The sequence below is a fragment of the Chiloscyllium plagiosum genome, chromosome 10, assembly GCF_004010195.1.
Source record: "Chiloscyllium plagiosum isolate BGI_BamShark_2017 chromosome 10, ASM401019v2, whole genome shotgun sequence".
In the NCBI taxonomy this organism is placed as follows: domain Eukaryota; kingdom Metazoa; phylum Chordata; class Chondrichthyes; order Orectolobiformes; family Hemiscylliidae; genus Chiloscyllium; species Chiloscyllium plagiosum.
This window is the reverse complement of record NC_057719.1, coordinates 62,444,151-62,469,044: the sequence shown is the minus strand read 5'-3', so window position 1 is coordinate 62,469,044 and position 24,894 is coordinate 62,444,151. Positions and strand designations below refer to the sequence as shown.

Below are 24,894 nucleotides of genomic sequence, written 5' to 3'. Positions count from 1 at the left end.
TGTATTTAAATCAGAATGCAAGGGCAAATCCAACAGATTCTGTATTGAACATTCCCTTCACAGTGACATGGTCACTGGTTCCCAAGCGGAGAGACTGGACAGACAATTGCATCCAACCTAATGTCAATGTTCTCTTGAGCTGGCCAGGAGATTCAAGAAAGCAAATGGGGAGGCTGGGGATGGTCAGCCCTCCAACCCGGGGAGCTTTTAGGCTCCACTAGTTACAGTTGAGAGGTGTTCGTGTTGGGTGGGTAGAGGAGATGCCTCTGCAAATTGCATTCACCCAATTTGTTGAAGGTGCTGTCAATGTTGTAACTGAAATCGTACAAGCAATGAATGAGTTAACTACATACCAACTCCAGCTCATATGAAATCCACCATAAAACGTGATGTAAAGCAAGTGAAACAGAATATGCATGTTACATACTGAAGCTAAATGCTTTTTATCTCGGTTCTGTTGTCTCTTTAAAATGAGCCATTTACAATGGCTGTACATTGGAAAGCTGCACCACAATAATTCCACTGAAGCAGCTACTATCAACAGAAAGCATTTCAGTTTATCCCACCTCCCTTTGGAGAGAACACAATACCTTTTGTCTTGGGGTATTTTCTTATCTTCAAACACCAAACGTACAAGGCTACTCCAGGCAGACCAGTTGTTCTTTGACTGCAAAAGAGAAGGACTCCATTACATATTAATACAGATGACAAAAGATAACAGTGGGCAACAAGAACTACAACTGCAGCAAACAAACAGGAAAAATCATTTGAAATAGCTTAGATGTGGAGGAGCCAGTGTTGGACTGGGGTGGACAAAGTTAAAAATCACACAACACGAGGTCATAGTCCAACAAGTTTATTTGGAAGCACTGGCTTTCAAAGTGGTGGTTGTGAAGTAGGACCATAAGACACAGAATTTATAGGAAAAGATTACAGTGTCATGTAAGTAAAATGATATATTTAACAAACGTGGATTGTTAAGTCTTTCATCTTTTAGAATGGGTTACAGGTTTCAGATCAATAATATGTAAATCCCAGAACTTCTTTGAAGTCACATTCTCAAGATAACTTAAGATTTTATGTTTAAAATACGGTGACATCTCAGTCCAGACAATGTCATAAAGGTATGAGGTCAGAGTCTGTCTATATCCCGATCTGGACTCAGATGGTTCTATTTCCAAAGTAGAATGGACAAACTATTATATGAATTGACTGTCTGCATTGACTGCCTTCTGGTTGAATTAACTTGCATTATGAGAAGAGAGAATGTCAAAACTGGTGCAAAACATTATTTAAAGTTCTGAAGAGAACTCTAATTCCTCGTCTTCTCCAGTTTCTTCAGCTTCAATCCTCATAATTTTATCACTTCTGTTACGATTTTTCAATTGTGTGGGGGACACATATTGAATTCAAGAGCCAACTTCAGCTGAGAAACTGTGGTAATTAAAGCACCGAAAAAATAACTTGGATTTGCTTCAGAATAATTCCATGCAATTAACAAAGGGATCCCAGTGGATTGTTGGAAAAGGTGAAGGAAGGAGATGCCAAAAACACAACAATAAAACTCCACATCTGGTTTTTCTGGGCCTGCACTCAAGTTTTGTTGAACTGATGTCCTGGAATGAGAAGTTGAATGAAAAGAAATAACATGGTCAAGTGCATCATCCCCAAGGAGCTGCAGCAGTCGTGGGTTGCACCATGGCCTACATTCAGCAAAATATATTCCACAAGTGACACTTAGCGCCTTACCTTCCCTCTACATTTCTGGAGTTGGACGGCAAGCAGGTCATCCCAGTACGTCTGCCATTGCTAATCACAACCCTCCTCCTCCTAATGGTAAACATTGGTCTGAGACACCTATTGGCTCTCTCCAGCAGAAATGAGGTAATACCAATATGAAAATTAGAGCACGTAGCCATTGCAAAGGGAATAGTAAAAACTAATAAAACTCCATTAGGTTTGAATTCTGAGGATTGCCAATTTAGTTTAATAATTAAACCTATTTATTTACCTTGTTTCTTGGTTAGAACTCTCACAGCCGAAGCAGAAATTATTTTCACTGCATTAGCACTGCAATGACCCACAGCGGCTTTAGCAATGAGCTTAATAACTCAACTCTGAACCAGTTAGTTTGAATTCCTGATATGGTTTCTTTTTTATAAAAACTATGTCTTTCAGAAAATGGTCATTCAATCTCTTATGTTGGCATTTGCTGCACATGCCTTGGATTTCTCGTAGCCACTAGCATAATATACCAGTGACCTTTCAAACCTCATTTTTAAACAGAAATAACAAGTATTTGTCAGACCACCGACTTGGGAAAATCACAAGGAAAAGAAATAATTCATGTGCCTTGCAGCAAAACGGTGAACAACCACGGCAGCCCGTCACCCTCCACTGGCAAAGAAACTTGACAAACGAATCCTTTCTTCATAAAACAAATGCTTCTATGAGTTACTTAAAATGGTACAAACCACCCCCTACACCCCCCGCTTTCCAGAAAGAAATGTATCATTCCAAACGATTCCACAGAATATCACTTTCACCTAGTGAAGAACAAAAATCAACAAGCTAACACCCAAACCGGAACACACCATTCACAAATCCCTGGGCTTCAGAAATAATCGTGACTAGGATATAATATGGCATTGGCTGCAAAGGTATCTTGACAAGATGTGCAAGGTTGAATCATGAATATTGGAGATTAATTTCAGGAAAGCAGAAAGCAAATTAAAAGAGAGCAGAATCTTGTACCTTCCCATGTGGCAAGTATGTGGGAGAGTGTGTTTAACCAGGTCGAGGTTGAGACCACTGCCAACTAATCTGTAGTTGGAATCACATTAAGAATCATCCCCTTGTGCCTTTACTGCACTTAATCCCCACATCACTCATTTGTGTCAAGGTTGTTCTTCAGTATGAGGCCTCTGATTATTGAGCTGTTCTTGACATGGAACCGGTGTTCCTAAGGTGTCTGATCTGAGAGTAGGCCCATCATCAGTCTGCCAAATGCCTGATGGGCCTTCCTGAGAGGAGAGTCACGCCAGGGTCTCACTGACTCTGTAACAGAGACCTCAGTCACTTCCACAAGATTCTCTGGAGAGCAGCACAGTAGCTCGGTGGTTAGCACTGCTGCCTCATAGCGCCAGGGGCCCAGGTTCAAGTCCAGCCTTGGGCGACTGTGTGGAGTTTGCACATTCTCCCAATGTCTGTGTGGGTTTCCTCCGGATGCTCTGGTTTACTCCCTCAGGCCCAAGATGTGCAGGTCAGGTGAACTGGCCATGCTAAATTGCTCACAGTGTACAAGGGAAATGTAAAGTAATAGGGGTAGGGGAATGGGTCTGGTTGGGATACTTTTTGGAGAGTCAGTATGGACTTGTTGGGCCAAAAGGCCTGTTTCCCCACTGTAGGAATTCTATGAAATTACCCACAGAATAATGATGAAAACAACAGCTGGTTTGGAGTGCGCGGAGGACATTGCTAACTCGAAATACACATTTTGTAATCTCAAGTAATTTTTTTTTCAAAAGATAAAACGAAGCTCATTATAAATGCAGCTTCTCAGTTCAGAAGACATATGTTCTTGTTTTAAAAGTCAAACTTATCAAATCCAGTTTTTTTTTCAGAATAAAGATGATTTCTTGCTGCTAAGACCACTGCGACGTACAACTTATATTGACATCGTAATTTAAGACCCTAACTTTAGTTTCATAGTAAACAGTGCTTCTGGAATTTAATTAACTTCATTGGGTTTGGCCACATCTTGAATTCTTCACGACAAAGGTGTTTTAAGAGGGATTGAGCATAGTCCACCACCATTAATCATCACCATCAGTGAAGGGTATTATACAATTTCTAAGTGAAAATTCAAACATTAGCTGAAAGGTTCACTTGTCGATATTTCTGACTTTTACTGTATAAAGTGACTAAACAAATGCAATTGGCTGAACACAGTGTTATTGAGTCAGCAATATATACTGTCAACTATGGAAATAAACAGCTTCTCCCCAGAATTATAGGTCTCACAATAAACAGTTCACAGTTGCTCCCAGTTTGCAGTGGGTTGCTTGAAGCAGATTCGAACAAAGAAATATTTAATAATTGAGCCTAAATCATTGATGTCTTTGAAAAAGTACATGTGCAAAAACATTTAACGATTGTTTCAGCAGCTTTATGTCCTGTTTGGTGAATCAAATTGCCTGAAGTGTCCAGAAATCCAACACTGCAGATAAATCTCTCAAAATTAAACAATTAAAATACATAAGTAGAAATTACCTTTGTCCAATGTGAAATATGCATTCGATCCCTCATGGGAAAGAACCACATTTAACAAATCTGAGACACTTTGGATATAACTTATTAACAATCAAGACCTTGGAACATGTAAATTGTGTTGAGGAACTGCTAGATCTGAACAAGCTCTGCAGCTTCCACACATACCCCTGTTGTGCTGTTCCTTTCCCTGGCTTGGGAGATCCTGCACATTAAAGGATTAGCCTGCAATCTTTGCTGGGACAAGTTTCAATAACCAATGATAATCGTAGCTCTTCAAGTCCCAGCAATGAGACAGATTGAATTGCTTGTGATTAATAGCACCATCAATATCTACGCATTGGCAAGAGACAGTATTACATTTCTGACCCTGACCCAGAGATTGATTATGTTCCAGTCTCCTATCACCAAGCTTGTCAACTTGAAATCTATAACATCCCAAGAGGACCGATCTCAATTTACTTTCTAAAACCCTTGTATTTCATATGCACTCCAAAACTTGAACCAATTGTAAACTTGCAGAAAAACAGCTTTTAACCTCCCATTTTCAAATCTCCTTAAATTTACAGGATCCAAACAGCAAGTTTCATTAATATAACAGTTTTATGTAGCAAAGCTTTCATGTCAATTGGCAGGGACATGATAAAACAAGGGCAACAAGCCACAAATATCTTGAACTGCTGACCATAATCGGAGTCGCAGAAGAGCATTTCATAGAACAAGAGACAAGCGGAGAGGTTCAGGAGTGGAATTCCATAGCTTAGGGCCCTGGCAGCTGATGATAAACTGTCAATGTTTGAGCCTGAGAAATCAGGGATGTAAACTTGCCAGGAATTAGGGGAGTCTAAAGATTTGGATGGTGGAGAGCTGTAGGAGGTTAGAGAAAAAAGGCTGGAAAGAGATTTGAATACAAACAGAAGAATCTTAAAACATTGTCAGTCAAGCAGCCATTGTCAGTCAGCAGGTCCTGATGACAGCAAGGATACAGGCAGCAGCAGGAGCAAACTATTAGATCAGCTTTCTTATGAAAAGTAGCAGGTAACACACTAATACTAACAGGTACTGCTAACATTCAGATAATTAATTCTGAGCTGAACTCACAAAATGGTTGTGTCTCTTCCAAAGGTCAGGTGGTTCCACGATTTGATGCAAACAAAAATCATACCGTACATGTGGAGATTAATGAAGTTAATTAAAACTTTCTCTCAACTTCTTATAAAAAGGAATTCATAATTGAAGTGGTTGAAACTTTGTAGCAAGATGCCAGTAACTGTCAGCTGGAAACAATTCTGAAGTAATACCGCCTGTTATAAGAGACCCAGAATTAATGAGACATTTTCTTTTCTGGGATGTAAAGAAATTGCTTCCTTCATGTAAAATATATAAAGCAGATACGCATTTAAGTATGCCTAGCTGGCAGATTATAGATTCACACGGGCAATTAAAATGGTTTTAGGCTATCAATTGCTGATGTTTTGTACTTCTGCAACCCAAGTTAGAGTCAGAGTCATAGAGATGTATAGCATGGAAACAAACCCTTCGGTCCAAGCCTTCCATGCCGAGCAGATATACCAATCCAATCTAGTCCCACCTGCCAGCACCCGGCCCATATCCCTCCAAACCCTTCCTATTCATATATCCATCCAAATGCCTCTTAAAATGTTGCAATTGTACCAGCCTCCACCACTTCCTCTGGCAGCTCATTCCATGAACGTACCACCCTCTGTGTGAAAAGGTTGCCCCTTAGGTCTCTTTTATATCTTTCACCTCTCACTCTAAACCTATGCCCTCTAGGTCTGGACTCCCCGACCCCAGGGAAAAGACTTTGCCTATTTACCCTATCCACACCCCTCATAATTATGTAAATCTCTATAAGGTCACCCCTCAGCCTCCGATGCTCCAGAGAAAACAGCCCCAGCCTGTTCAACCTCTCCCTATAGCTCAAATCCTCCAACCCTGGCAACATCCTTGTAAATCTTTTCTGAACCCTTTCAAGTTACACAACATCTTTCCGATAGGAGGGAGACCAGAATTGCACACAATATTCCAACAGTGGCCTAACCAATGTCCTGTACAGCTGCAACATGACCTCCCAACTCCTGTACTCCATACTCTGACCAATAAAGGAAAGCATACCAAATGCCTTCTTCACTATCCTATCTACCTGCGACTCCACTTTCAAGGAGCTATGAACCTGCACTCCTAGGTCTGTTGGTTCAGCAACACTCTCTAGGACCTTACCATTAAGTGTATAAGTCCTGCTAAGATTTGCTTTCCCAAAAACACAGCACCTCGCATTTATCTGAATTAAACTCCATCTGCCACTCCTCAGTCCATTGGCCCATCTGGTCCAGATCCTGTTGTAATCAGAGGTAACCTTCCTTGCTGTCCACTACACCTCCAATTTTGGTGTCATCTGCAAACTTACTAACTGTACCTCTTATGCACGCATCCAAATCATTTATGTAAATGACAAAAGTAGAGGACCCAGCACCAATCCTTGTGGCACTCCACTGGTCACAGGCCTCCAGTCTGAAAAACCCTCCACGACCACACTCTGTCTTCTACCTTTGAGCCAGTTCTGTACCCAAATGGCTAGTTCTCCCTGTATTCCATGAGATCTAACCTTGCTAACCAGTCTCCCATGGGGAACCTTGTCGAATGTCTTACTGTAGTCCATATAGATTACATCCACTGCTCCTCCCTCATCAATCCTCTTTATTATTTCTTCAAAAAACTTAATCAAGTTTGTGAGACATGATTTCCCACGCAGAAGCCATGTTGACTGTCCCTAATCAGTCCTTGCCTTTCCAAATACATGTACATCCTGTCCCTCAGGATTCCCTCCAACAACTTGCCCACCATGAGGTCAGGCTCACTGGTTGGTAGTTCCCTGGCTTGTCCTTACAACCCTTCTTAAACAGTGGCACCATGTTAGTCAACCTCCAGTCTTGCGGCACCTCATCTATGACTATCGATGATACAAATATCTCAGCAAGAGGCACAGCAATCACTTCTCTAGCTTCCCACAGAGTTCTCGGGAACATCTGATCAGGTTCTGGGGATTTATCCAGCTTTATGCGTTTCAAGACATCCAGCACTTCCTCCTCTGTAATGTGGACTTCTTGCAAGGTGTCACCATCTATTTCGCTACTTTCTATATCTTCCATATTCTTTTCCACAGTAAATACTGATACAAAATATTTGTTTAGTAACTCCCACATTTTCTGTGGCTCCACACAAATGATGAGGGGGCCTATTCTATCCCTTGTTACCCTTTTGTCCCAAATGTATTTGTAAATACCCTTTGGATTCTGCTTAATTCTATTTGCCAAAGCTATTTCATTTCCCATTTTGCCCTCCCTCTTAATTATACGCCTACTGCCTTTATACTCTTCGAAGGATTCACCCGATCTATCCTGGCTATACCTTATATATGCTTCCTTCTTTTTCTTAACCAAACCCTCAATTTTTTTAGTCATCCAGCATTCCCTATACCTACCAGCCTTTCCTTTCACCCTGACAGGAATATACTTTCTCTGGATTCTCGTGATCTCATTTCTGAAGGCTTCCCATTTTCCACCCGTCGCTTTACCTGCGAACATCTGCCCCCGATCAACTTCCGAAAGTTCTTGCCTAATACCGTCAAAATTGGTCTTTCTCCAATTTAGAACATCAACTTTTAGATCTGGTCTGTCTTTTTCCATCACTATTTTAAATCTAATAGAATTATGGTCGCTGGCCCCAAAGTGCTCCCCCACTGACACCTCAGTCACCTGCCCTGCCTTTTTTCCCCCAAGAGTAGGTCAAGTTTTGCACCTTCTCTAGTAAGTACATCCACATACTGAATCAGAACATTGTCTTGTACACACTTAACAAATTCCTCTTCATCCAAACCCTTAACACTATGGCAGTCCCAGTCTATGTTTGGAAAGTTAAAATCCCCTACCATAACCACCCTATTATTCTTACAGATAGCTGAGATCTCCTTACAAGTTTGTTTCTCAATTTCCTTCTAAATGCAGTTTAATTTATTCGTCCTACTTTGTCCCTGCCTACCCTGATTTTTTGACTCGCTTCCGTTCTCAACTGTACCAGTCTCAGATTGAGCCCTTTCCTCACCATCCCTCTGGCTCCCAACCCCCACCTTACTAGTTTCAATCCTCCTGAGCAGTTCTAGCAAGTTTCCCTGCCAGTATATTAGTCCCCTTCAATTTATGTGCAATCCTTCCATCTTGTACAGGTCACTTCTACCCCAAGAGATTCCAATGATTGAAAAATGTGAATCCTTCTCCCATACACCAGCTCCTCAGCCACACATTCATCTGCTCTATCCTCCTATTCCTTCCCTCACTAGCTTGTAGCACCAGGAGTAATCCAGATAGTACTAATCTCGAGGACCTACTTTTTAAATTCTTGCCTAACTCTCTGTAATCTCCCTTCAGAATCTCAACCTTTTCCCTTTCTAGGTCGTTGGTTCCAATGTGTACAATGACCTCTTGCTGTCCCCTCTCCCCCTTGAGAACAATTTGCACCCTCTCTGAGAAATCCTTGATCCTGGCACCATGAAAGCAACACACCATTCTGATTTTTCACTGTTGGTCACAGAAACGTCTGTCTGTACCTCAGACTAGAGAATCCCCTAACACAATTGATCTCTTGGAACCTGACGTACCCCTCATTGTACTAGAGCCAGTCTCAATACCAGAAACCTGGCTGTTTGTGCTACGTTCCCCTGACAATCCATCACCCCCTACATTTTCCAAAATAGCACAGTTATTTGAAATGGGGATAGCCACAGAAGGCTCCTACACTAGCTGCCTACCTCTCTTACCTTTCCTGGAGTTAACCCAGCCCTGTGACTGTGTCCGAGACTTTCCCCCCCTTCCTATAACTGCCATCCATCACATATTGTTGCTGTTGCAAATGCCTGGTCTTGAAGTCAGTCTTAAAAGTGAGAATCTTAGAACTACCTCTAAGAACGAATATCATGCCATTGGTTAAGCTTCCCTTACATCAAATGAAGACAAAGGGAGAATTCAAGGAACAATATTTCAAAGTAATTTTATCAATTCGGAGCAGTTTGTTTTGAATAGCTGTCATTGTCCATTTACTTCTTTGGAATATAATGACATGAATCAGAAAGTTCAGCAGGTAATAGGGAAAATTAGTTAGTTCCAAAGGAAATCGGGGAAAAAGGCAGTCTTGCTGAAACTTTAGAAGACAAAAGTTAGATCAATCCTAGAATAGTGTGAATGATTTGGATCCCCATATCTAAAGGGAGATGCACTGACATTGCAGGATGTGCAGAGAGTGCTCATGAGGTTAATACCGGGTATGGAGGGACTTTCTTATGGGGAGAGGTTGAGTAAGTTGGACGTGTAGTCACTTGAGTTTATTACAATGACCTTATTGAAACATACAAGATTCTTAGAGTACTTAACAGGACATGATGTTGAAACGTCGCTTCCCCTTGTTGGACAGTCTCGGACAAGATGGCATGATCTCAAAATGAGTGATTACCCAGTCAGGACAGAACTGAAGAGAAATTTCTTCTCTCAAAAGGTGATGAATCTGTGGATTTCTTTGCCAAAGGGGCTAAAGAGGATGGGTATTAAGCATACTCGAGGCTGAGACAGACAGATTATTAATCATTAAGAAAATGAAAGATACAGGGGAAGAAGGCAACAAAGCGGAGTTGAAGACTTTCAGATCATCCATAATCTCTTAGAATGGCAGAGGAGATGCAATGGCAAACTTCTGCTCTGATGTCTTATTGTTTTTTGGTCTAAATAACTTATTTTTATTAAACAGACCCCAAAATGAGAGTACAATTTTGGTATCTCTGTTCCCCACAGCTTTCCCTTTGTACCCTGTAGTATATTATATTACTTTCTGAAGCCTCTTTCCTTCTCACTCTTTGTGCTTCCTCTATACTGGCTTTTGAGAATGAGATTGCCTCATGACTTCGCCCCAATCTCCCCCACTTGAGTTTGGAACTGTCTTCCCACCTTTAAAAAGGTGAGGTGGCATGGTGACTCAGTGGTTAGCACCGCTGCCTCACAGTGCCAGGGACCTGGGTTCGATTCCTGTCTCGGCAACTGTCTATGTGGAGTTTGCACATTCTCCCAGTGTCTGCGTGGGTTTTCTCCAGGTGCTCCAGTTTCATCCCATAATCGAAAGATGCACAGGTCAGGTGAATTGGCCATGAGAAACTGCCCATAGTGTAAGGTGCATTAGTCAGAGGTGAATATCGGGTAGGAGAACGGGTCTGGGTGGGTTACTCTTCGGAGTGTCGGTATGGACTTGTTTGGCTGAAGGGTCTGTTTCCATACTGTACGGAATCTAATCTAAGCTCAAACAAAACTTAGTAAAACGTCTTGCTTGAGCTACTGATGAACAGTGAGATGTTTTCCAATAAGCCAAATGTCCTTCTCATCTCTTTCATCTTCTCTATGGTGATATTTGCATCAACATTCTTCCAGACACTCCACACTTGCTCTGATCATTAACTAAACATTATTTGATTGGCTACCGTCGCAGAATTGGAAACTATAACGTTTTGTTATGTGAATAAACTTATCCTTATTTACCTGCAAGAGTTATTCTGCTTGTTCTCTACTGTGCAAATTTAGTCTCAACTTCTCACAAAACATTTATCCAAGTGTTACAACATGGGGTAACCCTTCTGCTTAACTTAAAACCAGCAACACAGAAAAGATTTATCCCATGCAGTAGTCTGTAAACATTTGAGTGGCCAAGGACTATTTAAAGTAAAAATTAACAACTTTATTTCTTAACGTATAACAGAGAATAATTGACTAACAACTATTTACAATTCCTTCCTCTTACCTGTCTGTTACCTTCCTTTCTCTAATACTGGTCCGATAAAACTCTCATTTAAGATTTAGAAAACAAGATTTCTTATCTCAAAACCAGGGAGCTTTCAGTTCTTCTATTTGATCTTCCTGTGTCTTCTTTTCTTCTTAGGGATTATGCTTCACAGGTTACTGGTCAAAAAGGTACTTTAAAGAGAGCTATTTTTCAGGCAGTCTGTATACATGCTAAGGCTTGGCAGTTCTCCTCTCAACTGTTCAATTTCCCCCCGGACGGATATAATCAGATGCTCTGGGGTGTCGTTGGCTTTTAAGATTGTCCATTTGCTCAATTCAAACTTGATTGGAAATTGGTACTTTTTGGGGGAATAATTTAAACTGATTGGCCTAATTCAAATCTGTTTTTGTTGTTTCCAGGCAACGAGCTACTCCAGTAGCTGGAGGAAATGTTACGTTGTGTCTTATTCAGAACACTTGGTGATGTCACTGTTAGCCTTTAACTTTCTTAAAGGTATAGTTCACCAACATCTTCATAACACAACTAACAGTGAATAAAGATCTGTTGCTAGCTTCCAGAAGATGCCAAACTGAAGCAGGCTACACATTCTTTGAAAAAGACTTGGCTGATATTTTTGTTGTTTGACCTAAATTCATAGTGTGCTTCAGAAGAACACTGAAGATAGTCAACTTGCCTCTCGTCCCTTTCCAGTGATTAAACTAACATACGAAAGGTGACCAGCTGAAAACGATAAAGAAAATTAAATTCCTACTTGCCTGTTATCTGGAAGTGTGTCAAGCTGCATCCAGAACGGAGGTTAATATATTTCTTTAAAATCATTCATTTCTCAGCTCAATATATTTTCTGCATGTTTTTTTAACTGGATGTTCACAGGATTGAAAGTATTCCAAGGTTTATTCGGAATCTGCTGCAAGATTCTCAAATAATAATTGCACGATTGTCCCTCATTAACCCTCAAGTGTCAGTTTTACAACAGATGCCACACAGTAACATTGCTTCTTTGATGATGTTCATCTACGTCCCCATGAAAGATGCATTGTTCCACTTTTTAAAAACACATCATACCTGTTAAGTGAACTGGAGAATGAATACAGCAGGAAATAGCGATGGTATTCAGGAGTCAAAACTTTGCAGTGATCCCAGAGTAACTGGGCATTAAATTCCCATCTTGACCATTCTCAATGTAATCTTAATTTTCTATCACATCATCTGCTGTGGACTAATGTCTGAACACACGATCCATTTCGAGCATTTAGGTATGTTCCATTGTGATACTGTATAGCAGAGCTTCACAAGGATATAATTGAACAACCATTGTGCAGTGGATATTCCTAGCTGCTCTAAACATGGTCATGACATTTTGTCCATCAATTTTATTTGAGTTCTGATCTAGCTCAGATGCTAGAACATTGGGTACGCTCAAGGACAGATTTGAGATGGGATTAATACACAGTGAGATATCAAGCATGAATGAGCTTCTGCCAAGGCAAGGGATAAGCATGGCACAGGTCAGAGGGCGAGACAGAACAGTGACATTACTTCAGAGAACTAAGATGACAACAAAGGGTAACCAGCATTACCTATTCTCACCCTCCTCTTGCTCACACTTCAGGATTACTGTACCACGTAATCCACCTCTTCATGAGCAATGTGCAGTATATGACAGACCAGCATGAATATTCACATCCATTACACCCAATACTTCAGAGCTGTGTTGGTACATTTCTGGCTCCACTGACAATCCATCAATGTCCTGCTCTGTCACATTTCATGTGGGAACACAGCTTTCAATCTATGCACTTGCCCACTTGTGCATGGATTGTGTTCCAGAGTCATGAATGATTGGGTCAGCACATAGCCCCTGCTACCTTGACAAAACATCTGATGTGTCATGGTGACAGAAATGCAGTCGACTCAATGGACTAATGCAGAGTACCAACAGCATAACTGGTCTAGCAGACATTGAATTGACCTTTATTATCCACTGGCAAGGATCACACACCAGCTGGGCACACAACCATTTCACTTCCAGTATGGAATTATCAGCTCGTGCCTACAAAGTAACGAGCAGGTAATCAATGGTGTTCCATACAATAAGGAAATCAGAATCTATGAGAATCTGTGCCCTTAATCCATCTGTACTTGCTCCATTAAGATACAATTAAACACAGTCAAACCTTTGAATACAGAGTGTCAATGATCTCCTGCACAAAAGAATGGACAGCAAACTGCAAGATGCTCCAACCTGAAGGATTCACATGTGTAAAGTTTCAATGCCACGGTCTCCTTCACACACGCTGGCCTTTTTGTACTTTACCTGCTTTGCGTTTGCTGTTGTGGCGAGCATCAGATTTCACATTCAAGCGCAGAGAGTGCATACTCCATTTCTTGTGGATCTATATGGCCTCGTCCTCCTTCTTCCAGAAGACTGTCCTGTTTTGTGTTCCCTCTCCAGCACTCCACACCATGCCGCATTCTAAAGGGCAGGTCTATTGCTGTATCCTTGCCTGCAAGCACCTGGTTTGAGCAGAAGCCTTTAAGTCACAGCGTTCACAAATATCTCACTATACTATCACAAATGCATGTTTCTCTCTAGCAGCAGAATTATGCGGGCAGAAGACCTACATCCATTTCATGTCCCACTTAAAGATGCAGTCCTGGAGATCATGAGCAGATACAGTGAGCCCAGTGGTTGTTGGAAAAGAAAAACATGTTGGAAATCACAGCGGGTCAGGCAGCATCCGGGGAGAAAGAGCAAGCTCCCGTCTCAAGTCTAGATGACTCGTCATCAGAGCTGATGTGAAGTGGGGAGGGGGCAGCATTCATGCTACAGTGGGAGTGGAGGAGTGTTGGAGGAGAAATGCTGCCGATAATACAGGATAAGTGATCGGAATGTGAGAATGACAGAACAATGATGTGTCGAACTGCCAAAATGGCAAAGAACAGACAGTTCCACGGGGTGTGGGGGTGGAGATGGTGATAGAGAATGCAACAAGTAAAGCTAAAAGAACTGGAAAGAACGAGTGCGGGTTCACAGTCTGAAGTGGTTGAATTCTATATTAAGTTAAATCTGAAGATGAGGTATTGTTCATTCAGTTTATATTGTGATTCACTAGATCATTGTAGCATGCCAAGGACAGCTATCACTCCTCTCATTGACCAGCCAAGTCAGACCCTCTGCCTGTCTTCACCTATCCCCACTTCACCATCCTGCCCCCACCTCCCCTTTTATCTGCAGCTCCACCTACACTCACCCTCAGTCCTGAAGGGTTACAACCAAAATGTCAACTTCACCACCTTCTGTTTCTACCTGGCCTACTGTGTTCTTGCAGCATCCTGCCTGTCTACTTTGGATTCCAGCATCAGCAGTTTTTTGGCTCTGACCGAGGACAGACAAGTGAGCATGCGAGCAGGACACAGTGTTATAATGACCAGAAATGGGGAAATCGATGTCATGCTTGCACACAGACCGGAGGTGCTTCGCATAGCGGTCACCGAGTCTGCGTTTAGTTTCTCCAATGTAGAGTCAGCCACACTGGGTGCAGCGAATACAATAGACACTTTCTATTGTGGCTGCTAGATACTGAAAAACACATCCAGAAGGGCTTTGTGTGTGTCTGACCCTTTTTTCCCTCTTCTGACTGCAGTAATATCCACAGGACAAGACCAAACAATGGGAAATGATGATCTAAAGCACAAACAACTTTATAATCAATCTTCGAATAAGTCAGAAAATTCTTCTTTTTAGAATTTTAAATAGTCCAGCAAAAGCACTTAGTAACTAGCAGATGGGTTCCAGTGATCTGTTCATAGTTAAATTTGAAATCAAAATACCCAAAGGCCATAAATTATAAACAAGAGCAAATTATGAGCTGTCAAGTGAGCTTTGGGGAATTTAAGCAACAAGCATAACTAGGAACTAACTCCCTGCCAAAATATACAAAAGGAGAATTGAAATTAGTCATGCATAACAAACATAAGGATCAACAAAGATAAGCAGGCAAGATGGAGAGACAGGTGGCTTGAAGTTTAGGTTTGACATAGACTGAGGGTTCAAGATTTGATTCATTATTTAACAGCAAATACACTTTGTAAGAAACAAAAATAGATATAATAAATCATTTACATAAATTGCCATAGAAAGTCTGCGGATGAATCCAGATGAAGTAAACTTGCCTCAAGAACCTACAAATATTCAGACCATAACTGGGGGGGGGGGGTATTTTTTCACTCAGAGGGTTGAGTGCCTGTAGGACTGCTTGCCACAAGGAACTGTGGAACCAGAATGCTTGTATATAAGGCTGAGGTCGATAAATTCTTATCCAGTCGGAAAATCATGCGTTCTGGGGAAAAGGCAACCAAGTGCACATGAGGAATATTAATTTGGCTATGATCAAATTGATTGGCAGAGCAGTCTTCAACTGTTCCTACTACAGCTCCCTGCTGTAGGAAGGATACTATTAACCTGGAGATGGTTCAGAAGAGACTTGCATCCCAGGATGGTGCCCAGGAATGAGGATTTGAGTAATAAGGAAAGGGCTGGGACATTTTTTCACTGGAGCATAGGAGGCTGAGAGGTGACCTGAAAGGAGGTTTATAAAATCATGAGGGGCATATATAAGGTGAATGGCAGGTGTCTTTTCCCTAGGGTGGGGGATTTCAAGACTAAGAGGCATGCTTTAAAGGTGAGAGCAGAAAGATTTACAAGGGAACTGAGGAGCATTCGTTTATGTGTGGAATGAACTTCTAGGGGAAGTGGTGGATGTGGGTACAGTGACAATGTTTAAAAGACATTTGGATAAGTACATGAATAAGAAATGTTTGGAGGAATATGGGCCAAGTGCAGGCAGATGGGAATAATTTAGTTTGGGAGTATAGTCGGCATGGACATAGGACTGAAGGGTCTGTTTTCATGCTATATGACTCTATAACTCTACTTCTTATTGTCTTATGATCTTAATTAGGTCACTAAGAGTTATCTTACAAAGAAATTTAATGGATTTTATGTCTTAGGGGCACCTGGCTCACAATCGATACATCCTGGCATCTGCCCAAGAAAGTAAGCAACAAAGCAGACTAGAACCAGCTTTACTTCAAAATATGCAGCAAAAAAGACACATTCAAATGGAGACAAGTTAGCATGATACTAGCAACAGGAGGAAATTGCCACGCAAGTTCCATTGAATTGCTATGATGGTCATGAAAGGAACACAAAAGCTTTTTGAGTGAGCCTATACGGATTTTGAAAGAATAGACTGTGCCTTCTATTGATTTTTTGTTCGAGGTAATTGAATTTTTATCTTTTATTTTACAAAGCATTCATTTGCACACTCAGAATGCACTTAATAAAGTTTAATTTTGAGATATTTTAAATTGGATCGATTCTGATGTATTCATGACAAAGTGACTTGAAAGGATTGACAATAATAAAGGCAATATTTCTGTGAAAGAATGGTTACCTTTCATTCCTGATTCAATCTCTTTGTTGTTCACACAATTAATAACTAACAGGGAAAATGCTAAATTCAATATGACTAAAATGTCTGATGTGATCCTCGGAACTGCATTGAGTAGATTGATAGCCTTCAAGACAGGCATCATCCAAGCAAGTCAGATAAGGAGCGAATTTATGGGGGAGATTACTCAGAGGTTAGAGAAGAACAATCTCGAGATGATAGAGGTGGAGACAGAGATGTTTATTATCTTAGTCTTATTCGTGATAAGCATTTCTCAATTATCTTCAGGAGAGTTTTCCTCGCCAGCAAACTTCTGAACCAACAAGGAGACATTGCTGGATCACATTCTAAGGGCAGAATGGATCAAGCAGGTGGTAATTTAGATTACTGTGATCACAGTATCACAACATTTAGAACAACTAAAGAAAAATCAATCAGAAACCAACACTAAAAATACTTCAGTCTGAGAACGGCTAATTTCAAAAGGTTACGAATGGCTAAGTTGGAATGGAAGACTGGAAGGTAAATACAGCTGGACAATGGACTGCCTTTAAAAAGAGATTATTTAAATTATTATTTACAAAATGAGAAAGGCAAAGCAAAGCCAGAAAGCACTCCCGAGGTAGTAAAAGAGATCAGGGATCAATGAAACAGAAAAACAAGAGGTGTTTCTGGCAAACGCAAGACTGATAGCACAAGTGAGAACCTGACTGGATGAAGAAAGTTCAGAGAGGATGTGAAAAAAGGTGAAGGAAAGAAATCAAGACGGAATACATTAGCATTAGCGTTAAAGTGCATAAGCAGGAAAAAGGTTCAAAAAAGGTAGCTGGGGAATCCAATTCGGGACCTAAAAGGAGGCTGAAGTGCTAAATGATTTTTTTTTAAAAATCAGCTTTGACCAAGGAACAAAGATACTGCCAAAGTCTAAGGGAATTAGCAAGTAGTGAAGAAAATGAAATAACAACAAAAAAAAGTTTGAAATAGTCACCAGATAAGGAAGCATTTGTGGAGAGACAAGGAGAGTTAATGTTTCAGGTCTGTAACTTTTTTATCCAAAGGATAGAAGAATTCAGAGAAATGGTGTGTAAACTCTGTTTTTCTCTCCACGGATAATTGTTGCTTATTATTAACAACGTTCTTCAAAAATCTGGGTGTAATTAAAGCTGATCAATTACCAGAGTGAGTGGCATGCATCTGACGTTAAGGAACATTAGTAAAGGGCATTGACAATAATCTAGCCATTCTTAGATATGGAGCTGGTACACAAGTACCAGAGACGTGCAAATATTATATGCTTTTTTTCAGACAAGGTTGTAAGGATAAATCCAGCACCTATAACCTCAGTGCCAAATCTTTCAGAAACACAAGTCCTTGAAAAAAAAATCACTTGGACAATAAAAGATTCTTGAAACAAACTAGCATCGATTTGTCAAAGGCAAATTAGGATTAAATCTTTGTGATGAAGTAATGGAGGTAAGCAAGGAGTGTTGTTGACAGTGAAGAGACAAATGCAAACTGTGTGGACTCAGAAGTGATGCTTCATGAAGTGCCGTGTGAGGGGCTTTCCAGGAAAGGTGAAATCTAACTTTAATGAACAGAATGGTAACATGAGTCATTTATTGAGTGACAAAATATACAGTGTGGTGGTGAATAATTGCCCTCCAGACTGGGGGAAGACATAGAGCAGGATTCCCCGGTGCTTGGTCCGAGGCCCAGTTCTTCTTGTGAAATTTGTCAATCATTTAGACTTGCGCGTATGGACATAATTTCAAAATCTGTAGATGACACAAAGTACAGTAAAGTATGAGGAGGAGAGAGATAGATTTCAAGAGATGGACAGGGATTAGTGAAACAGATGGACAGATAGCAGATATAATTTCGAACAAACTAGTATAAAGGAATACAGTTGTGAAAAATTTAAAAAAGTTGTAAGATATCAAAGATTCAATTCTGATGAGGGTGCAGAAACAGAGAAACCAAACATAAAGGTGTACAAATTCACAAACAAGGTTGAGAAAGTGGCTAACATGGCACACTGGATGCTTGGCTTGATTAAAAAAAGAAGGGGACAGAACACCAAAGTGAGGAAAATATGAAGAAAGCTCAGAAATATATTAATTCGCCCTCAACTGGAATAATTTGTAGAATTGTGTGTCCTGCCTTTTATTGAAGGCAGGCATTGAACAGGATGCACAAATGTCTTGTGAGAATGGTTGCTGGGATTAAGAATTTCAATGTATCACAGTGGCATGATTTTGTAAGGCCAATACCATTACCAGTATACCACACGCTGAGGGCTGTCCAATATTTAGCTCACATAATATATTAAACAGGGATCAGGTTCTTGTTGACACGGTGGTCTTAATATTTAATAAACTAACCAGTTCAATTTCTGTAGTATCGCATTTTTCTAGCATTCACTGCATTTTGTTTTAATATGTATTTGAGGTTTCATGTTTATTGATGTTACTCTATATCATACATATCTAATTAATTCTAGAGCCTTAGAGACATAGGGATGTACAGCATGGAAACAGACCATTCGGTCCAAACCGTCCATGCCGACCAGATATCTCAACCCAATCTAGTCCCATTTGCCGTATCCATATCCCTCCAAACCCTTCCTATTCATATACCCATCCAAATGCCTCTTAAATGTTGCAATTGTACCAGCCTCCACTACATCCTCTGGCAGCTCATTCCATACACGTAACATGCTCTGTGTGAAAAGGTTGCCCCTCAGGTCCCTTTATTTTCTTTCCCCTCTCACTGTAAACCTATGCCCTCTAAGTCTGGACTCCCCGACCCCAGGGAAAAGGCTTTTTCTATCTACCCTATCCATGCCCCTCATAATTTTGTAAACCTCTATAAAGGTCACCTCTCAGCCCCCGACGCTCCAGGGAAAACAGCCCCAGCCTGTTCAGCCACTCCTCGTAGCTCAAATCCTCCAACCTTGGCAACATCCTTGTAAATCTTTTCTGAACCCTTTCAGGTCTCACATCTTTCCAATCGGAAGGAGACCAGAATTGCAAGCAATATTCCAAAAGTGGCCTAACCAATGTCCTGTACAGCCACAACATGACCTCCCAACTCCTGTATTCAATACTCTGACCAATAAAGGAAAGCACACCAAACGCCTTCTTCACTATCCTATCTACCTGTGACTCCACTTTCAAGGAGCTATGAACTGGCACCCCAAGGTCTCTTTGTTCAGCAAGGAGAATCGACGTTTCGGGCATGAGCCCTTCTTCAGGAATGCATGTGCTTTTCCAGCAACACATTTTCAGCAAGCATCCACTATGCCTTCTTCACCACCCTGTCTACCCATGCTGACACCTTCAGGGATCTATGGACTTGTACACCAAGGTCCCTTTATTCCTCAGTATTCCCCAAGGACCTACCAATCATTTTGGATATCCTTCCCTTATTAGAATTCCCAAAATGCATCACCTCATACTTATCAAAACTAAATTCCATCTTCCATTGTTCTGCCCAATTTCAAGTTGTAGCCCGAGACCATCCTCCTCATTATCAACAACACCTCCAATTTTGGTGACATCTGCAAACTTACTAACTGTACCTCTTATGCTCGCATCCAAATCATTTATGTAAATGACAAAAAGTAGAGGATCCAGCACCGATCCTTGTGGCACTCCACTGGTCACAGGTCTCCAGTCTGAAAAACAACCTTCCACCACTACACCACCCTCTGTCTTCTACCTTTGAGCCAGTTCTGTATCCAAAGGGCTAGTTCTCCCTGTATTCTTTGAGATCTAACCTTACTAATCAGTCTTCCATGGGGAACCTTGTCGAATGCCTTACCGAAGTCCATATAGATGACATCTACTGCTCTGCCTTCATCAATCCTCTTTGTTACTTCTTCAAAAAACTCAATCAAGTTTGTGAGATGGGATTTCCCACGCACAAAGCCTTGTTGACTATCCCTACTCAGTCCTTGCCTTTCCAAATACATGTACATCCTGTTCCTCAGGATTCCCTCCAACAACTTGCCCACCACCGACGTCAGGCTCATTGGTCTGTCGTCCCCTGATTTGGCCTTACTACCCTTCTTAAACAGTGGCACCACGTTAGCCAACCTCCAGTCTTCCAGCATCTCACCTGTGAGTATTGATGATGATTGAACATCTACATGGATTCCATCACACAATCGCTGAAAGTGAGCTGGGTGCCTTTATACTGGAATGACATGTTTGATGCCATAAAACTATCTTAAAAGATACATTGTCTCGTCTGAAATCTGTGCAATATAGCAAATTCTCAGTTTTCCCTTTAAAGAACAGGAATTCTTTTCCAATAACACGTACAAGGATATATCTAGACAGTGTCCCTGCACAGGTAGAGAATACTTTGATAAGATGTACAGCACAGCTAGATCAAGTACTTATGCAGTTATTGCAACTTAACTGTATAAATTCACTCTATGACATGCTGTCTGTAATCATGGATGGCTAAGTATCATTTGTTGTACGGTTGAGTGTGCCATTTTTCTGATATTTGCTGCATCCAAGTTGTTATCCTGTTTGATGGAAGGTTGACAATATGCAGTTCAGATATGTCATCTACCGCTTCACAGGACTTGATCATTGCTCATTACAATGTCACATGATCTTGGCTGAACAGAATGACACAGTATATTTTCACATGTGAAAATGACAAACTTTTCTGCTTTTTCCTGGTTGAAGTCGGGGATAACTGCTCCCATGTTCATTGATCATGCTCATGTAACATTTTCTCCCTTCTTTCCACAAGAAGTCACGTACAAGACTGCAGTGCTTGGAGTAGGCAGCTCATCACCACCTCCTCAAGGGTCACGAGGGATAGACAATATAATGGACATTAAACCATTGACTGAATGAAGATATATTACAGTAGCATGTCCCAACCACATTCTGGACACCTTTTGGGAGATACAGATGGTAGCATGTGCTGTTTAGTATTCCCACTGCTCTGGAAGAATGTCAAAGCAGACGACATGAGATGGTTAGTGATCCACTTGGAGTGGAAGCTCCAGTGATTGCCTGCTCGTTTATGGATGCATAAACACAATGGAAGAAGCCACTGTTGATCATGATTAAAACCTACTGCAACTTCTCAGAGTGTGCTAGGTGAACCTGAAGCTGAGCAGGAACAAAACACAATTTAAGATGCCTGAACTCAAGTACATAAATCATGTACTGACAGTAAAATGCCTTTCCCCAGATCCTGAGAGCTATAGCAGCAACATAGTGACCAGTGATTGTAAAAGCAATAAAACAATTGTTGAACTTGTCAACAAGAGGGCAAAATTCTTGTCTAATTTGTCGGTGCAGTGCGAACCATTAGATCAACTCACAGTCAAAGACATGCAGTAGTACTAGAAGAGAGAATAGAAGCAGCGCTCACTAGAATAAAGCATCGACAGCAATGCCAGTCTGGAAATACTACAATGTTAGGGAAGAAGTCACCCTACAGCATGACCCCAGTGAGGCAGGGCTAGGAGTAACCCTAATGTAGCAAGGAAAACTGGTTGCATTTTCCTCCAGGGCACCAACACCAATAGAAAGTTGTTGTGCCTAGATCGAGAAAGACAGTCGAGCATAAGGAACAAAACCAAGGTCGAACGGCAGAAAGCCAAATTTCATATCGACAAAACAGACAAACCATTGTCGGAGCTGAGCACTGGACACCTTGTCAGGGTACAAACCTTCAACATCCTCAACAAAAGCCAGCCCAAGTGGCAACCTGGAACCTGTGCAAAGCAGTTATCACCTCGATCATACATCGTGGAAGTGAACGATCAGATATACCATTGCAACTTCAGGGACATGTGCCCAACATGAGAAGGTATTCCTCAACTGTAGGAAGCTGGTCAGAAAGAAGTGAATGCACCTCTTCCACAGATCAACCATTAGACCCAGACAGGCATAGCATTGGAGAAACAACGGGTTCTATGGAAACAACAAACGGTAAGGAGAATCACTCACCTTGGAGAATAAGATTATTCAATGAACAGCCAAACACAACAAGATGCACATACCATGAAGAGACTAGCATGATTTAAGGACTGTATGTGCAATACTTAAGTCGAGGTTGATGAGACAACAAATTGCTAATGCATGAGAACAATTACATATATATTGGGTAACTCAAAATGCACATGATAATGCAATTTTTTAAACTACTTTTTGCATAAACGAAGAATTAGAATTAGATTTTATTGTCATGTGTACTCAAGTACTGAAGTAAAAGTACAGTGAAAACCGTCCAATGTCTAATGTCACCATTCAAGGTACCATCTTTGGTACAAAGGTACCTCGGTACCAAATTCTGGATACATTGTCGCAAAACAAACAAAATAAAATTAAAAGTTAAACATCACAGTCCTTCTTAGTATTAAGTAGAAAAATAAATAAAAAGTTCAACAGTCTAAAAGTGCTTCGCCAAGCTTGGCTCTCACACCCTACAAAGATCCATCTTCTGCTTTGGCCTGCTGTCCAGAAGACCTTCAGCTGTCTGCTCTCCATGTCACCATTGTGCTGGGCTCGTTCTTCTCACATTGGGCTCGATCTCCCACCATCAATAAATGGATTGAAATGCAATAATTTACTGCAGTCATATGACAACAATCATGAGGAACACTCACTCTTGACAAACCTAAGTTTCCTTCATTAAAGACTGCATGCTCAATGAACCACTTCAATGTACACCCGAAACACCCACCAAATCAGTAAGGCGCTCAACTTTCTCAATGAGGTTGTTTTGTACCATGGAACCCAATTTCAGTTTGAGCTGCAAAAACACGACAATAGGAACAGGAGGGTGAATGTGTACTTAGAAAAGGCAAGGTTGAGAGGATTCCAAAGTATGTGGATCAAGACAGAGTAACTAAAGAGAAATGTTTCCCATCAATCGGAGAGTGAGGAACAAAACAAAAAAATATAATTTTAGATGATTTGAAAAGAATCAAAGACTAAACTAAAACAAAAAAAAAATCAAATCCAGTGATGAGGGTCCAGGATGCATGGCTTGAAGTAGTGGTGAAGGCAGATTCACCTCTGCCTTGCAACAGAGAATTTAGTCAGTGCTCGAGAACAACAAAACTGCAGGCTTCCTTCCAGCAGGGTGGGAGAGTCAGCTGAGTTCCACTTCTTCTGCAGGGAGCTGGAATGGTCTCGATGGTCCAAATAGACTCCTTTGGTGCTGTAACCACTCTGTTAGCCTTCTATTCCAAGTGAAGGAGGGTGGATTGCAATTTAGATAAACGTGAGGCAGTGTACATTGGTACAGTGAAGGGGAGAATCTACATATAATTTGTCAATGAGATTAAAAACACAAAATAAATTGTTATTGACCTGTTTGGAATGAGGTCAACTCTCTCAATGTTGTGACATCCCCAGTGGTACGGTCAGATATCTAGTAATTTGAGTGCACTATGCTGATAAATATTACAGTGATAATTTTTGTTTTTAAATGCGGCAATTGCTGATAAGCAGCAGCTTTGAATCAACAAGGAGATACCGATTCACTTAGTTAGTGTACAATTTAGCACGCCGTGCAATAACATGCTGCCTGGAACGCGACAGTGATTTTACAAACAGGTGGGTCAAAAGGGTAAGCACATTGTAGCGGTAACTCACTTCCACATTCGCAAGCTAATGAGATAAATGGAAATGAGTCTGATTACCCAACATTATCGAGGTTTGATCATAATCCGCGAAAATACAGTGCCACCTTTTGTCAAAAGTGATGGTTAAATTTATGTTAGAGGATTAAAAATAACAGGTATTCGTGGCTTCCAACTTGACAAGCCACATGAAATAACACCCAACACAAATCACCTGAAATGGAAAAGAGCACTCCAAAGGGAGAGCAAATGAGCAGAATAGGATGCCAGGTTTAAAAAAAACATTATGGGGCAAAGGCAGAGACAATACCAATTGAGGGCACAAGGAAAGGAGACAAATAAAGGTTCCAGAAAAACAAATTAAAACATTAAAAACCTGGAACTAAGCAAACAAATATAAACGTATGTTTCACAATATAAAAGTCAGAGACTCTCAGAACCGTTACAGCATGGGAAGAGCCACTATTCTGAAATAACCTTACGACATTCCTCCTATCTCTCCTCATATCCCTGCACATTCTTCTTTTCCAGATACTACATAACTGCAAGTGGCTTGTGGTCACAACTGGGTTAACCCAGTGGATGGAGGGCTAATTAACCTTCCTTCGAGATTCAGCTAGTCATAATTCATGGTTTAAATACAGAAAAGTCCACAAGCAATGCTGACTCTCGCTCGGAGAGAGAGAGGAG

The 24,894-nt window shown here is 41.0% G+C and overlaps 1 protein-coding gene across 11 annotated transcripts in view; it reads right to left on the bottom strand.

The window, feature by feature from the left end:
- The window catches only part of LOC122553704 (alpha-(1,6)-fucosyltransferase), a 747,121-nt gene that overhangs the window by 407,720 nt on the left and 314,507 nt on the right, over window positions 1-24,894 (bottom strand). For 9 of the 11 annotated variants that reach the window (XR_006312793.1, XM_043697917.1, XM_043697905.1 and 6 more), the window contains one exon: window positions 591-667. The exons of the other annotated variants lie outside the window; for them this stretch is intronic. The gene's annotated coding sequence lies outside the window, so the exon portion shown is untranslated. The remainder of the gene's footprint in view (window positions 1-590; window positions 668-24,894) is intronic. 11 annotated transcript variants of the gene reach the window in all.